The following is a 17,844-nucleotide window of genomic DNA, read 5'->3' as shown; positions in this document are numbered from 1 at the left end:
AGCCCTGAGAGAAGCACCAGAGATACCTGTCATGTTGTAATCTAACCTTAACCCTTTACTTAGCCCTGAGAGAAGCACCAGAGATACCTGTCATGTTGTAATCTAACCTTAACCCTTTACTTAGCCCTGAGAGAAGCACCAGAGATACCTGTCATGTTGCAATCTAACCTTAACCCTTTAATTAGCCCCGAGAGAAGGACCAGAGATACCTGTCATGTTGCAATCTAACCTTAACCCTTTAATTAGCCCCGAGAGAAGGACCAGAGATACCTGTCATGTTGCAATCTAACCTTAACCCTTTAATTAGCCCTGAGAGAAGCACCAGAGATACCTGTCATGTTGCAATCTAACCTTAACTCTTTAATTAGCCCCGAGAGAAGGACCAGAGATACCTGTCATGTTGCAATCTAACCTTAACTCTTTAATTAGCCCTGAGAGAAGGACCAGAGATACCTTTCATGTTGCAATCTAACCCTAACTCTTTAATTAGCCCCGAGAGAAGGACCAGAGATACCTGTCATGTTGCAATCTAACCTTAACCCTTTAATTAGCCCCGAGAGAAGGACCAGAGATACCTGTCATGTTGTAATCTAACCCTAACCCTTTACTTAGCCCTGAGAGAAGCACCAGAGATACCTGTCATGTTGTAATCTAACCCTAACCCTTTACTTAGCCCTGAGAGAAGCACCAGAGATACCTGTCATGTTGCAATCTAACCCTAACCCTTTACTTAGCCCTGAGAGAAGCACCAGAGACACCTGTCATGTTGCAATCTAACCCTAACCCTTTACTTAGCCCTGAGAGAAGCACCAGAGACACCTGTCATGTTGCAATCTAACCCTAACCCTTTACTTAGCCCTGAGAGAAACACCAGAGATACCTGTCATGTTGCAATCTAACCTTAACTCTTTACTTAGCCCTGGGAGAAGCCTCAGAGATACCTGTCATGTTGCAATCTCTTCTGGGACACCTCTATACCTCATGAAAAGCCAATTCCCTCATTGCGGTGTGTATGTCTCTCCCACCCACGACACGAAAGCCGACCTCATCTCACCCAATCTTCCACTCTATTAATCCCTTAGCCTAGGATATCTGCGTCCCAGCGGAAATCGAATTAACATAATAAAACACATCCCAGTCTTTTTTTTTTACATGGGCTGCGTCTCAATCCATATCGCCCTTCCGCATCTGCGGTGAAAGGTGGCAGAGCTAGAGCAGTGTTTGTCAGACCACGAGTGAAACGGTCGGCTCACAAAGACATCTTTAAGACACCCAACTGTTTTTGATGAGACTCCCACGAACACGATGGCGTTCTCCATTTCGCTCTAGGGCGCCTCACAAGACTCGTCCGAGGTCGGTACAGCCTATTCCGCCAACTTCTGTCTGCAGCGTCCAAACGGTTTGCACACTAAACACAATAAATACGTTTCCTTGTCTCTTTAATAACTCTCTGATATAGGACAGACACTTCAGAACAAACCTCCTGTAGATGTTTGGTTGGACTACCTGTTGTTCCATGTAGTGAATCTGTTATTCAATGGGTTTCTATTGGCTAATAGCAGTAATGCCAAATTCATGTTTCATCCAATATTTTTTGATACCTTAAGGGGTCTTAAAATTAAAAATCAAATAGCTAAATGATCAAATTAAATCAAACGTTATTTGTCACATGCGCCGAATACAACAAGTGTAGACTTTACTGTGAAATACTTACTTATAAGCCCTTAATAACCAACAGTGCAGTTCAAGAAGAAGAAAATATTTATCAAATAAACTAAAGTAAAAAATAATAAAAAGTAACACAATAAAATAACAATAACAAGGCTTTATACAGGGGATACCGGTACCGAGTCAATGTGTGGGGGTACAAGTTAGTTGAGGTCATTTGTACATGTAGGTAGGGGTAAAGTGATCCTTGGTATGACCAGCCTTGGTATGACCAGCCTTGGTATGACCCCCCCAGCTTAGACAGGGCTTAGACTCTAGAGGGAATAACTTTACATAACACCCAAGTCTGACATCATCACCATGACAATGCCTAATGCAGTGCCAGGCACCGTCCACACTCTGACTAAACTAATCGCAGGGGCCAAAAGCGAAGGACAAGAAAAAGACAAGGAACAAAACATACTGTATTTAATTGTTGTTCTAACCGTGTCCATCCGTGACTGATATAGTTGGCTGGAGGACCTGAAAAGGGCTTAATAGTTTTGCTTCATTTAGTTACACATCATTGTTTAAAAAAAGAGTTAAAAAAAAAACAACATCTTGGCCGTATGTTAAGATTCCTAGCAGGCAGATTAGCTAACCTTTTACTAGCAGGGCTGAAACGTCCGCGGTCGTTTAATTGCTTTGTTAGAAGAAAATAAATTAAATATCTTTAAAAGGTCAAGACTTGATATTTCCAATTATGAAGCACTTCTAATCAGCTGTGGGAGATAGAACAGCTATGACATTGGCCCGGAGGTGGGTGTGGCCCTTAACGGAGCTGTGTCCTGCCAATGCATCTTAATCAGAGCACACTATCATACACACACATTCCTATACACACAAGGATGCAGAAGTGCACATGGCACACACACACACACACACACACACACACACACACACAGTCTTGTATAACTAACCTTGTGGGACACACAATTCTGTCACACCCTGATCTGTTTCGCTTGTCTCCAACCCCCTCCAGGTGTCTTCCCCATTATCCCCAGTGTATTTATACCTGTGTTCTCTGTTTGTCTGTTGACAGTTCGTTTTGTTCGTCAAGCCCACCAAAGGTGTTCCCCTTCCTCCTGTCTGTTTCTAGTTCCTGTTTTCTAGTTTTCCCGGTTTTGACCCTGAGCCTGCCTGCCATTTCTGTATGTTGTCACACCACCCTGGATTACTGACCTCTGCCTGCCCTTGACCTGTTGTTTTGCCTGCCCCCTGTTCTAGTAATACACTTTTGTTACTTCGGCATTGTCTGCATGGGGGTCTTCCCTGAACCGTGATAAATTCAGTCCCATTCAAAATCCTATTCTCCCTAAACCCTAACCTGAAAACCTAATCTTAACCCTAAACCTAGCTCCTAACCCTAACCCTGACCCTAAACCTAATAGCATTTGACCTCGTGGGGACCAACAACATGTTCCCAGTTGGTCAAATTTCTGTTCATTTACTATTCTTGTTGGGACTTCTGGTCCCCAGTATAGTTAAACACATCCACCAGGGGTAGATCTATTCTGCCATGATTTCTTCCTCAAAGTCCTGAACCAGACAACATTGTATCTATCTCTGTCAAGGTGTTCCAGCAGTGACATTACATCATACCAAAACATTCACCTATCCTTATAAAGAAACACCTCCTCTCATCATCTCAAGCCTTCAAGGGTGGATGGCTTACCACCGTGTGACAAATGGACACACACACACATAATGTGGGTAGGGCATGGCAAATCTGTATGCAATCCAAGTCAATCCAACCTCGTGATCAAAAACAACTTATTCTCTTCGCAGCCCTGCCCCATATGCTCCTCATTGACTTTATACACACGTGCACCAACTCTGCTCTTCATGACTAAATCTCCCTCCATAAGCTAGCAGCATCGGGACACTCTGGTCCCCAGTGTAGAGCTCTTGATCTTGGACAGGGTCTCTCCTGACTGCCATAGATCCATCCCTCAATAGAAGAGCACAGGCCTGGCTATTAAGAAAGTCTCTCTCTCTCATATATATATATATATACATACATACAGTGGGGAGAACAAGTATTTGATACACTGCTGATTTTGCTGGTTTTCCTACTTACAAAGCATGTAGAGGTCTGTAATTTTTATCGTAGGTACACTTCAACTGTGAGAGACGGAATCTGAAACAAAAATCCAGAAAATCACATTGTATGATTTTTAAGTAATTAGAAAATCAGAATGAATTTGCATTTTGGCCCTGTGAAGACTAGTACAGACTACAGCTGCCGTATCAACGAGGAGTCGCTGTTCAATGACTCCAGGGTCTTTGGTTAATGTAATAGTTACGTCGTCTCATACAAGTAACAATCTTCAATAAATCCAGGATTTTTTCTCCTCTCCCCTTCTCGTCTTAGCTTGCATCATCAAAGCCCCACAGTAATGAGTGGTTGAAAATGAATGATGAGACGCAAGGGCTGTACCTTTCAGGGGATCTTCAAGTGTCCTCGTTTGGCCTCTCGTTGGAAGAAAGACCTTAAGAACTTGTTGAGCTATAACTCAGAAATAGCACTTTGCTGTTAGCGGTAATATGGAGAAAGTACCAGACCACACTACATTCTAATCAAGGTAGATTAGCATCCGTTAGTAGCCGCTAGCTCAGATGAACAAGCTACAACCGCACATACACTGACTATTATGTACATACCGTAGTTCATTAGGACCAAACATAACCGCTAATTGGCTAGGCTATTTTATTTCCAGCGCGACATTTTTCTGTACACAGTAGAAGTATGATTTCTCATTAAAAATGAATAAAAAGTCATTCGTAAATCAAACTGCACACTATGGGCAAAGGATATTGTCATTTCCTCATGTCTGGCCATAATAGGAAAGTAACCTTAATTAAAAGAGAGAATGTGCCCAGACAATGTCTTGAAGAAAAAGTAAATTGGATATAATTCTTTAGTTCCAGGCGTGGTGCAATTTATAAATTGCCTCTCTTACCTCCATCTGTAATGCTTTTGCTGTTTTAATATAGTTCAGTTCACTCAATACCAGCAGTCTCCGAGTATAGCTATAGCTTTAACTGCAAGGTAACTGTAAAGGAACACTGTAGAGTATGTCATCGAAGAATATTGGAATAATCATTGGAGAACCGATGTACAACAAATTACGGATAAAGACACACACGTCAATTGTGAGAACTTCAATGCAAGTCCAGCACTCGTGACCTAACATATGCTTGGAAGCACCAGGGCTCAATTAGTACTTAAAATGACTTTTATACAAATCCATCAACCAATACGGCCTTTGCCCTCTAATTGTCTGCTAAGCTACAATGAGAGATAAAAGCCTTCGGAGATAAAAGGGGAAGCTATTAAGCTTTACACCGCTTCCACCAATCATCATTAAGCTTCCAACACTTCCACCAATCACTATCAGTTAAATCTTGCACAGCGACAGACAAGTAAGGCTCATCCTAGGGCAACGAAAGACGAGCTAGGCGAGATAGCGTTATTAAGGCTAATGATGACGTTCGTCCCGCGTCAGGCCCATCCAGAATGAAGTGAAACACATGGGTTATAAAGAGGCTAAGGAGGCCTAAAGTGGTGTCATGGGAATACTACTGATCTGATGAACAGGCTAATTATGCAGGTTAGAAGCCTTCTATCTTAGAACCATGGAGGACGGTGGCCCGGATGTTTCCCACGAATTTATTCAAAGAGATTTTTTCCATCAAGATTCTTATTATTTCCCAGTGTTGACTTTGCGTTGACGGCTTGGAGGAGACGATGGATGCTTGAATGGCTTTCTTTCCAAGCGAATGCGCTTCCTCAGAAATGCTTAGAATCTGCAGAATGTTTGTAAATGGCCTCCAATTCGTCGCTATGGGGCACTTTATCACTCTGGCAACTGGACTGTATATGCATAGCAGATTTTCATAAAGCAATCTTTTGGGAATACTATAGAAGTGAAAATCTCTTTATAGATCAAGAATCTCGTGACGGTTTAATGACTGTTTTCATAATGTCACACAGAGATAATGGACTTCCCACAATGCAACAGTCCCATTGGAAGATGGTTCTCTCTCTCTAAAGAACTGTATCATTTCAATCTCCCGGCTCCCGAACTTCCATCACCCATATTGGATTAACAACGTTGATTTACGACGCTGTCACATTCCACACAAAGAGATGTGTGTTGCCGTGATTTACAACATGCATCTCAATATATCACGCATGTTTGGACCGTTACTTAAATGACTGTTTATTGTCTTTAATTTGGCTCAATTGAATCTGCTCGTCTCAAACTGAATCAACTGAAACATAATTAGTCTAAAACAAAGGATCGATCATCAACCACTGTCTGTGTGGAATTTCTCCTTATGAAAGAGAATGTGTTAAGTTTTCATTTAAGATTAAACAACGAATCGGAGAACAAATCAGAAAATAATTGCATTGAATCAGATACATCTTTCTGAAAATCAAATCAACTCAATGTTGTGTTCTTTAATAACTGCCTTAATGTTCTCTACGGTCTAGATGGGAGTTCATTAAAAGCTAGGTGGAGGACAGGGGGTTTTCACCCATTCAAAGGCAGGACTTCAGAAGCGGTGTGGTTAGTATCAAAACCATGGGGGTCTTTTTGTCTGAATGAAAACGTTTTTCACACAGATCACGCTGACAAGACCCTATCGCAGTGGTTAATATGACATCCCCTTGTCATCACAAACTAGCCCGTACAATGGCTTCAAAGACAAGTCCACCCGAACACAAATCTTTAAACCACAAACTCACAACGAGGATCTTGATCTTGAGCCACTATTCCATCACAGACGCGCCACCTAACAAGAGCAGCATCGCTGGTTCTATTTGACAGCTTCTACATAAACTGAAGAAACCCAGAGAAAATGCCTGCCAAAGAGTCCATCATCTCAATTATAATGAGGCTGTATTCGCTCCATTACCATCACATGCTTAGTGAACCTTACAGGAAGTCACCCAGAGGGGGTCACATCATATTCCGTCACATCACATTCCAGATACCCCGCCCTGTTGCAGGTAGCCTAGCGGTTAAGAGTGTTGGGCTAAATGGTTGCTGGATCGAATCCCCGAGCCGACTAACTGAAAAATCTGTCGACGTCTGCTTGAGGTAAAGCACTTAACCCTAATTGCTCCTGTAAGTCGCTCTGGATAAGAGCGTCTGCCAAATGACTACAATGTAAATGTATCCATCGGAGAGGCACTACTGAACTACTTAACAGCTATGGAGTTAATTCCTGCTTGTTGTAGACACACAGTTTGCCTTGTTTCAGCTGAAGGGAGAGGCTCACCCCGATATGTCATCTCTGGTTCTGATGAGGCTTTGATCACTCGGTCTCACACAGCAGCCCAGTCTCACACACAATGATCCCTGACAGATAGCAGAGCTCCCTTCACAGCAGGAAGGGTTGGAGTTGGGGTGAGGACAAACCCCGGGGCAGAAACCGCTTCTTTAAGGTTGGTTACAGCCAGAGAAATGTTCCACCACAACATCATACCAGTCATCTACCAGATTCCCATTCAGAGCGACACACAGAAGCATCCATGGTCAATGCCCTGCTCAAGGGCATGTTGACCGATCTATCACCAGGCCAAAAAACGTGAACCCGAAACCTCCAAGATCCCCCCCACAGTTCCCCAATAGCTGTCCCTCAACCATTCGAAACCCCTCCCACCGTAACCCCCAGGAAGAAAAATTAAAATACAATTAATTCCATTCCCCCTAGAACCACCCAATGGACCAACAGAGAATGAACTAAAGACAGAAGAAAACAGCAAACAACAATGCAAAAAACTTTTTTTTTAAATAATAAAATGTACATTTACAGAGGACATCAAGGACAACTGAAATCATAACAGCAAGCCCAACTGTATATGTTTGTGTGCATGTCTGGCACTATTACATGTATGTGTTTGTTCTTGTATGTGTTTATTTGAAAGAGTGTGTGTATATGCATGTGTACAAACACGTGCACGGCATCAGCCTCAGGCAAACCGGCATTAGTTGTAAAAACACTGCCACTTAGTGTCATTCAGATGAACTTTTTATTGTGTTTTATTTTCATCTTTGACCATCATTCTATCTCCCGCCCAGCAACTCCACTCCCACTTGTCTCCAATTCCACATCCCTACCCTCAGCTTCCCTCAGCCCATCCCATCTATCTCTGCTGGCCACCCACTTCGGGTTCCTACGCAACACATATCTTTCAACTATGCTCTGATGTTTAACCTACAATTTCAATCTATCTAATCGAATAGAATCCACAGATTGCGAGTTGAAGATAAAAACTTTTACTAAGAGTATTAGTATATTAGTAATTGACTGACCCGGTCTCTCCAGATCTCCTAACTGTACTATTTCTAGGGTCAATTTTAGATCAATGCTATGCATTTTCAGCCATTCCTGAACCTGAGACCAGAAACAGGCTACCTGAGGGCAATAACAAAATAAATCATCTATTGATTCTGTATCCTCACAACAAAATCTGTTGAGCTTCGATGATTTTATGCCCCAAATATTCAACATTTTGTTGGTGGCAAGGATTCTATATAATAATTTTAGATGAAAAGCACGAAGTCTTGAATCTTGCGTTGTTTTATATGTCAACTCATACACCCTGTACCATGGAATCGGTACATCAAAAATCTCTTCCCAACTATTTTGCAATCTGTATGGCATAGTTGTCAACATCCTGGTCCTCAAATGAAAGTGGTATACTTTCCTATTTATGCTATTTTTATTCCTCCGCCAGTTTTGATTCTTTATATTGGGCAGACAGACCAGTTCCCTACCTCCTCATGTTGCCACCCACCTCCTCCATGTTTAGGGCAATGCTGTAATCAAATTGGTTGTACTCTTGGATTGAGCAGACCTTCCTGTACAATTCTGATAACTCCATGAAGGACATAACTCTACCATTCCAATTTACAATATAATTTAAGAACAAAATACCCTTTTCAAACATCTTTCCCATAAATACCAGCAACCAGCACATTGGAGTTCAGCCATAATATTTGTTCTATCTTTTCAGGGGGATGAAATTGAAATTGTAGCCAGCTCTGCATTGCTTGTTTGAAAAAGAGAGACCATTTACATTTACATTTACATTTACATTTAAGTCATTTAGCAGACGCTCTTATCCAGAGCGACTTACAAATTGGTGCATTCACCTTATGACATCCAGTGGAACAACCACTTTACAATAGTGCATCTAGATCTTTTAAGGGGGGGGGGGGGGGGGCAGAAGGACCACAACAACTGGTCTTAACGACTGTTCTTAAACTATGAACAATGTACCTGGGAACGAAGGAAGTCTTTTTTGTTGTTGTTCTGATGCTAATTTCGTACTGCTTTGTTATTCTAGTGATTGACAAAAATAAACATTTGACCTGATAACTATATGAAGTTACAGCAAGTATTTAGTCACAGGCACATTTCACTGGGAGAGAATCAGTAATGAGGGAAAAGGCTAAAAATATTATTATGAATATTTTATGCACACAGATACTTCAAGGAAACCCAACATCTCATTACAGTAACTTGCCTCATAGGGTCCTTGACCCGATGTATCCTCTGTAGCTCACTACCCACAAGGCTGAAGGGTTGATGCTGTGCATAACTGACACCACCGTTCCCCACCATTTGGAGCTAGATTTCCCTTCGCTTTCATAAGATCAAACAGATCTCCACAAGCCCCAGCTTCCACAGGCAGAGCCACTATGAGGTCACGGTTGCCAACAGAGCTGGGAGAATTCCTCGTTGACTCCTTTCTTGATCTGTAGTGGAGACACATTCTGAAGATGGGCTACGAAGAAACGAGTGCTTGGCGATTGTAGTGTGGGCTTTCGCTGCGATACTTCAGGCACCAAATTATGACACAAGTACCGTCATTTTAAATCTATAGATGACATTTTCTCTGCTAAATGGCAGTGAGAAGTGCAAACACAACCAAATGGTTCATAATACTCATGTACCATCCTTTTAGAGGGACTAGAAGAATAAATAGTGCATACTGTAACTGATGATACAGATCGACTCACGAGCCGACATTTAAATAATAACTCTGTACTTCTAACTTATCGGCCTCATTGACTCAAACAATGTCATCTAATTCATGTAATTACTTCTGCACATAAAAGCCAAAGGAGACTCTTGTTAATTGAATAATAACGACTTGTGCGGTTTGTTTTGGCACCGTTAACCTCCGCAACCTGAGTTAATGAGAGCAGTGGGTCATGGGACGGCGGCGTGCGACGCTATCAGCGAGCCAATCTCCTACGTCCTGCTTCGATAGCTCCGGTGACTCTGTAAACTCCGGCCGACACGCCACCTCTACCAGCAGCCGTCAGCGGCCTCAACCTCCGTTATTGATGCTACACGTGGGGCTACTGACTGTCCAAGAGAATAACTCAATGTTTCTCCGTTTATCTCAACTTTCATTTCCGTGCCGTGCCGTCTCCGGTGTCAAGGGTCGTTTTTATATCACAGAGCACAGGGGCAAATGTGGTCATCAATAATTACGACGGCCACGTAGTACAAAAAAACCCATCAACAGCAGATTGTAAAGGAAGAGCGTTCAGGCAGAGGTCGTGTATACGGGGGCAAGACAGCTGAAGAACGTTGACGCACACACCACTAAGATGTTGAGTCTCATAGCAGCAGGGTTATAAAGGGCAAAGCATGTCCTCGACCGAGCATCACCGCAACAACATACACACTAGAGAGAAGTTGATCATTTTGTCTTTTTCAGACTCAAAAAACTGCTTTGCTCAGAGATGTCTCCAACCGCTGGTTCCTCTCTTGATCTCCAATCCCGTTTTGAGCTCTGTTGTAATTGACTCTTGGCGGGTGGTTGGTTTCGACACAACATCTTAAAAGGTTTGTGTGTCTCTGTGTGTGTGCATGCCTGCCAGTGATATTGTGTGTGGAGTGGGATTCGGGTGTCTCACCACCACATTGGCTCACACCTGAAAAGCAAGCAGAAAGGAGGAGGGATAGAAGCGATTCCTCGAGGCAGTGGATCATCTCAGAGGACCCCTGGGCCCAAAGGGAGAATGGGTATATAATCATCCTAATACCTTCTGGCTCTATTCCTGTTATTCGCTTACAGGCAGTAGACCCAGTGCTCCACATGTCACATGATGCAATGTTATACATAACTGCATTTCACACTTGTTGATAATGTCGTCATTCCAAAGGTGTGTCCAGTATATGGAGGAGTAAAGCCCTATATGAAGACGGGGAGCTAACACACGTCTCTCTGTCATTAGTAAAGTCCTATACCTGTGGGATCTAACTCACTAAGTGAGGAGGATTGAACTCATTTAGAATGGCTGGCTGTACAAAAACACGGTTTAAAAAATCGGTATATATAATTACCAAGCGTGTGTGTGTGTCTGTCTGTGTGTGTACGTCTGTGTGTGTGTGTGTGTGTGTGTGTGTAGAATCCCTAATCAGTAGACACTGTGGGGGTTCAGGAGCCTGAGTGTAGTCCCACTGTTTTCACTGCAGCAAACTGTTACCGCAGGGCAAACATACACCTACACTAACATCTCACTCTGCTAATTGAAATCAACGGCCATTATAGTAAAGTTAACTGAATCCAATGCACTGTATGGAGAGAGACCATCATAGCACAGTAATAACCTTCAAATGTTCCTTACAAAGAAAACACAGGCCATTTCCTGTTACTTTAAGTGGCACACTGTATAGATGGAACGGAAGTCATAGTTACCTTTGAATGTACTTGGGACATGGACGACTTACTAAAAAGTAGGGGATTGGCGTCTGTGTGTGGTAGATATTTTCTCTGTTGGAAGTATAGTTACCAGCTAAATGAACAGCAATCATTAACCAACTCAGAGGGCATTTTTTTTTAAAGGATTCAGTGCACGGCCACAATATATATAAAAAGTGTTTCTGATTTGAGGTTTGTTGACTGAATGGTTCACCCTCCAACAGATATGGCGGCTCCTTCAAGCGACCACAACATTCTCGCTCCAAAGTCCAGAATACAAAAAATCCTCAAAGCGTCTGTACTGCAGAGCCACTTTCAGAGGAAACCTTCATCCCTGATCTACCGTCAGCCACAGCGCACCTCCCTCACGGACTACAGTGTGTGTTCTTCCTCTCACCCTGGCATTGTTTGACAGCAAATCTCTCCACTGATCCACATGACACAATCTGTGTTCTCTCCGCTGTTGATCATTTCCGTGTCCTAAGCCCAGTGTCCTCCCTCTTTATCCGCCACCTGCCCAACTCTCCCTCTCCCTCTCCCTCCTTTCCTCTCCCTCCTTCACTGTCTCTCTCGTTTTTCTCCCCCCTCCCTCTCTCCCTCCTTCCCTCTCGCAGCTCCATTATTCAACAGGACTTCTATGGAGGACTTTGTTTTGAGAGAGAGCGAGAGAGAGCAGCAGCCTCGGCTTCTGTATATTCAAATCGTAAAGATACACAGGTTACATCCTAAATAGCACCCTCTTCCCTATATAGTACTCTACTTTCCACCAGAGCCCTATGGAGCCTGGTCCAAAGTAGTGCACTGTGAAGGGAATTGGGTGCTATTTGGGATGCAGAACAGGGTCACAACACATCATGGAGAAGGGAAGAGGCAGCCATCATCTCATGATCTGCATATGTCAGAAATATGGTCACACACACACACACACACACACACACACAATCACACACACGTAAACACCCACAGGCCTAAATATGAATGCACACTCACACACTCACTCTAGAGGAGTTGGCTTTACTTCACCATTTTAGGAGTTATGCCAGCAAATGATTTACAGTTTACAGCAAAATAGCACCCGTGTATCATTTAACAGACCTACCATTCATCTCATACAGTAGCAGATAGATTTCACACAACTGAGATGTATCTTTGTAATTCAGAAACCAACGTGCAACGTGCATACGTGTCATTTATACTGTAGTAAACATCAATGTGATGAATGTGGAATGATATCTTCATGTTAGGTTAACAGGCATATGATTGACAAGCATGCACTCTACTACAGCACTGCACAGTAAATGCATGCTGTGTTTAAGATGCTTAGAGGAGACTGTAAAGTCATTGATATGATTCAGTCAAAGTGGGGTTCATTCATTTATTCAACTCACGGCAAAATGAAAACAAGTAGCTACTCTCACTGAGGACCAACCATGAGTCACGCGTTACTGCTGATAGAACACAAAGCAGACAAAGGCTGACCCCATTCTGGGATGATAACATGGATCAGAAATAGTTAATGTATTGGCCGCTTTGCCTAAACACAGTTCGGAGTAGTCATGTGACCAACACTATTTAATAGCGCTGGTTGTGAAGGGTCATGGCACCTCTACAGGACTCCAATTACCCTAGGCCACGCCCCTTCCCTCACTCCTCTGTTTCCCACATAAGCAGCATGCTTCTTCCTACATGGTTCATGCATAGTGCTCCCGAGTGGCGCAGCGGTCTAAGGCACTGCATCTCAGTGCAAAAGGCGGCACTACAGTCCCTGGTTCGAATCCAGGCTGAATCACATCCGGCCGTGATTGAGAGTCCCATAGGGCGGCGCACAATTGGCCCAGCATCGTCCGGGTTTGGCCGGGGTAGGCCGTCATTGTAAAGAAGAATTTGTTCTTAACTGACTTGCCTAGTTAAATAAATGATAAAAGCATGTAGCGGACATTTTCCTTCATTTATGCATGATATGAGAAAGAAGGTTAGTTAGGTTGTTGAAAATAAGTAAATACTATGTCTATGACGCCGCCTTTAACTTCCCTGTTTTATCTCTTTCTGTATCCATGTCCTCAGTTTGACAATCCCCCCTTGGTTATGTTTAGTCCTGGCAGCATCCTTAGTTTGTAGTTATTTGTTAAGCCCATTCCCTGTAATAGCCACCTGGCACAGCTTTGTGACGTGTGCGCCTTTATGTTCCGTGTCCCTAATGAATACCCCATCCAACCCGCGTCCAATCGTATCTCCGAGGCTTTACAAGCCACACCCTAACGGTCCATCCTTTAATCATCCTCAGGCCTTATCATCCATTCATCAGCCATCCTGCAATATCCTTTCACGGCTCAAACTGCAACAATAAGGTGTCACCGGCCCATTCAACTGCAATCCTCCTCTGTGTGTTTTAATGGACACACCAGCAGGACAGACTCAACTCAAACAGGCAACCCTGACATCTAGATCCAGTCCTTTTACCACCTCAACTCTGAGCAGTTTTTAGACCTTACAGTTAAATGCTTACTGACAAGCCCTTAACCAACAATGCAGTTAAGAAAAAATAAGTGTTAATAATGATTTACTAAATAAGCTGAAGTAAACAATAAATAAATACAAATAAAAATAAATAAAAATCAAACACACACACACACACTCAAGTGAAAATGTTAATTTGCCGCTTTTGAAAAGTAAAGTGTAGTTCATAAAACAACTCTTAAACGGCTGGTTGACCATAATGTTAGATGATTATCAACACCACTCAAACCATTATCCCAGAGACTGTTACCCTGTTTCTTCCCCTACTTTGGTCAGACAAAATCTTCCCCTCTCAAACTGAATCTGCCTCACCAAAAGAAAGCCAATGTCTCTACGGTATTTATGTCTATAACGCTGTTAAATGTAACAGCATCTGTTTCCAAAGCAGAACAGAGACTGACTCACAGGCAGGTGGACATTTCATCACACTCAAATTGAACAACGGGAAAAACGTACAACTGTCAATCAACACATGGGGCGAAGGGAACTAGGAACACAAAGAAGGAGAGGACGCACGGCTCTACCTTTAGGGAAGTGCATCTACTGCCTCTGCAGCAAATAACAGACGCTTATCAGAAGAACCGCAATGATTTCTTTAGATAATGCAGCAAATTCTGACTCGGCATGAAACCATATAACACTATCTGAAATTGGCTCCCAAACAAACACTGTAAGATCCTACAGAGATTCCCTCCAGAGTGCTCCAAGTCTACACTCTGCAAGGTGAGGCACACACACACACACACCCTCTCACCCTAAACACCCTTTCCTTCTCTCCATCCATCTCTCTCTCCCTCCATCTCTCTCTCCCTCCATCTCTCTCTCCATCCATCTCTCTCTCCCTCCATCTCTCTCTCCCTCCATCTCTCTCTCCCTCCATCTCTCTCTCTCCCTCTCTGATTGAGCGCTGCTGGATTAATTAGATGTTATCAGGGCTCAGACTGAGTCAATACTGAGACAGGAGGCAGGAGGCAGGCCTGTGAGGCTGATTGGGCCAGAAAGAGACTGGCTGGAGAGAGACTGGTTTAGCTGCACCCACACACACACCCGTTTAGTTTTACCACCACAGGGCCTGGGGCAGAGGGAGAGGAGGAAGGGGAGGGCAGGGAGATTGTTCTAGATTGACTTAGATATTGGATGTCTATCCATGGCCTAGGGACGTCAGGAAATGCCTTCAAAACCAGCCACTAGGGGTATAAGTGAGCAGTATTAGCATCAAGTAGGCTACAGTGTTGTGGACAGTGGTAGCTGACACTGGTTTGAACGCTATCCCAAACCTTAACCCTTACTTTAACCATTCGGAATGAGTGCCTGAACTTAACCCTCAACTTCAAAATGTGACGTTTGGATAAATGGAACGACACAGAGTAGCAGGAGCAACAAAAACTCTGAGATTTGACGTTTTGGAGCAACTTTTTAATTTGACGTTTGGGGAACGTGGATGAACGTCTAGTTGTGCAGTGAGACTGAGAGCTTGTTGACGAGGGACCAGTGGATCATGGACAAAGGGGACCAGGGGTTTAATACAACATCATGACAGGGACGAGAGATAAATGACAGGTGGTGATTCGCTAACCCATCTGTCAGTCAAAAGAGAGACTGGTGTAGCTGCAGGGAGAGGACAGGGGAGAGTAGGGAGAGGACAGAGGAGAGTAGAGAAAGGACAGAGGAGAGTAGGGAGAGGACAGTAGGGAGAGGACAGAGGAGAGTATGGAGAGGACAGAGGAGAGTAGAGAAAGTACAGAGGAGAGTAGGGAGAGGACAGTAGGGAGAGGACAGAGGAGAGTAGGGAGAGGACAGTAGGGAGAGGACAGAGGAGAGTAGGGAGAGGACAGAGGAGAGTATGGAGAGGACAGAGGAGAGGACAGAGGAGAGTAGGGAGAGGACAGAGGAGAGTAGGGAGAGGACAGAGGAGAGTATGGAGAGGACAGAGGAGAGGACAGAGGAGAGTAGGGAGAGGACAGAGGAGAGTATGGAGAGGACAGAGGAGAGTAGAGAGAGGAGAGGACAGAGGAGAGTAGGGAGAGGACAGAGGAGAGTAGGGAGAGGACAGAGGAGAGTAGGGAGAGGACAGTAGGGAGAGGACAGTAGGGAGAGGACAGAGGACAGTAGGGAGAGGAGAGGAGAGTAGGGAGAGGACAGAGGAGAGTAGGGAGAGGACAGAGGAGAGGAGAGTAGGGAGAGGACAGAGGAGAGTAGGGAGAGGAGAGTAGGGAGAGGAGAGTAGGGAGAGGAGAGTAGGGAGAGGAGAGTAGGGAGAGGACAGAGGAGAGTAGGGAGAGGACAGAGGAGAGTAGGGAGAGGACAGAGGAGAGTAGGGAGAGGACAGAGGAGAGTAGGGAGAGTAGAGTAGGGAGAGGACAGAGGAGAGGAGAGTAGGGAGAGGACAGAGGAGAGGAGAGTAGGGAGAGGACAGAGGAGAGGAGAGTAGGGAGAGGACAGAGGAGAGGAGAGTAGGGAGAGGACAGAGGACAGTAGGGAGAGGACAGTATGGAGAGGACAGAGGAGAGGACAGTAGGGAGAGGACAGTAGGGAGAGGAGAGGAGAGTAGGGAGAGGACAGAGGAGAGTAGGGAGAGGACAGAGGAGAGGAGAGTAGGGAGAGGACAGAGGAGAGTAGGGAGAGGACAGTAGGGAGAGGACAGAGGAGAGGACAGAGGAGAGTAGGGAGAGGACAGAGTAGAGTAGGGAGAGGACAGAGGAGAGGAGAGTAGGGAGAGGAGAGTAGGGAGAGGAGAGTAGGGAGAGGACAGAGGAGAGGAGAGTAGGGAGAGGACAGAGTAGAGTAGGGAGAGGACAGAGGAGAGGAGAGTAGGGAGAGGACAGAGGAGAGGAGAGTAGGGAGAGGACAGAGGAGAGTAGGGAGAGGACAGAGGAGAGGAGAGTAGGGAGAGGACAGTAGGGAGAGGAGAGTAGGGAGAGGACAGAGGAGAGTAGGGAGAGGACAGAGGAGAGTAGGGAGAGGACAGTAGGGAGAGGACAGAGGAGAGGACAGTAGGGAGAGGACAGAGGACAGTAGGGAGAGGAGAGGAGAGTAGGGAGAGGACAGAGGAGAGTAGGGAGAGGACAGAGGAGAGGAGAGTAGGGAGAGGACAGAGGAGAGTAGGGAGAGGAGAGAGGAGAGTAGGGAGAGGAGAGAGGAGAGTAGGGAGAGGACAGAGCAGAGGATAGGGGAGAGGAGAGTAGGGAGAGGACAGAGTAGAGTAGGGAGAGGACAGAGGAGAGTAGGGAGAGTAGAGTAGGGAGAGGAGAGTAGGGAGAGGACAGAGGAGAGGAGAGTAGGGAGAGGACAGAGGAGAGGAGAGTAGGGAGAGGACAGAGGAGAGGAGAGTAGGGAGAGGACAGAGGAGAGGAGAGTAGGGAGAGGACAGAGGAGAGGAGAGTAGGGAGAGGACAGAGGAGAGGAGAGTAGGGAGAGGACAGAGGAGAGGAGAGTAGGGAGAGGACAGAGGAGAGTAGGGAGAGTACAGAGGAGAGGAGAGGAGAGTATGGAGAGGAGAGAGGAGAGTAGGGAGAGGACAGAGTAGAGTAGGGAGAGGACAGAGGAGAGGAGAGTAGGGAGAGGACAGAGTAGAGTAGGGAGAGGACAGAGGAGAGGAGAGTAGGGAGAGACAGGGGAGAGGAGAGTAGGGAGAGGACAGAGGAGAGGAGAGTAGGGAGAGGACAGAGGAGAGTAGGGAGAGGACAGAGGAGAGTAGGGAGAGGACAGAGGAGAGTAGGGAGAGGACAGAGGAGAGTAGGGAGAGGACAGAGTAGAGTGAGGAGAGGAGAGTAGGGAGAGGACAGAGTAGGGAGAGGACAAAGGAGAGGAGAGTAGGGAGAGGACAAAGGAGAGGAGAGTAGGGAGAGGACAGAGGAGAGTAGGGAGAGGACAGAGGAGAG

At 44.9% G+C, this 17,844-nt stretch overlaps 1 protein-coding gene across 1 annotated transcript in view; it reads left to right on the top strand.

Annotated features, from left to right (window-relative positions):
• LOC129856090 (uncharacterized) overlaps positions 1-17,844 on the top strand; it is an 87,558-nt gene that overhangs the window by 7,583 nt on the left and 62,131 nt on the right. The window lies entirely within an intron of this gene.

Source organism: Salvelinus fontinalis, chromosome 5 (genome assembly GCF_029448725.1).
Source record: "Salvelinus fontinalis isolate EN_2023a chromosome 5, ASM2944872v1, whole genome shotgun sequence".
Taxonomy (NCBI): Eukaryota; Metazoa; Chordata; class Actinopteri; order Salmoniformes; family Salmonidae; genus Salvelinus; species Salvelinus fontinalis.
Note: the sequence above shows the minus strand (reverse complement) of the source record. Positions and strands in the feature narration are given on the sequence as shown.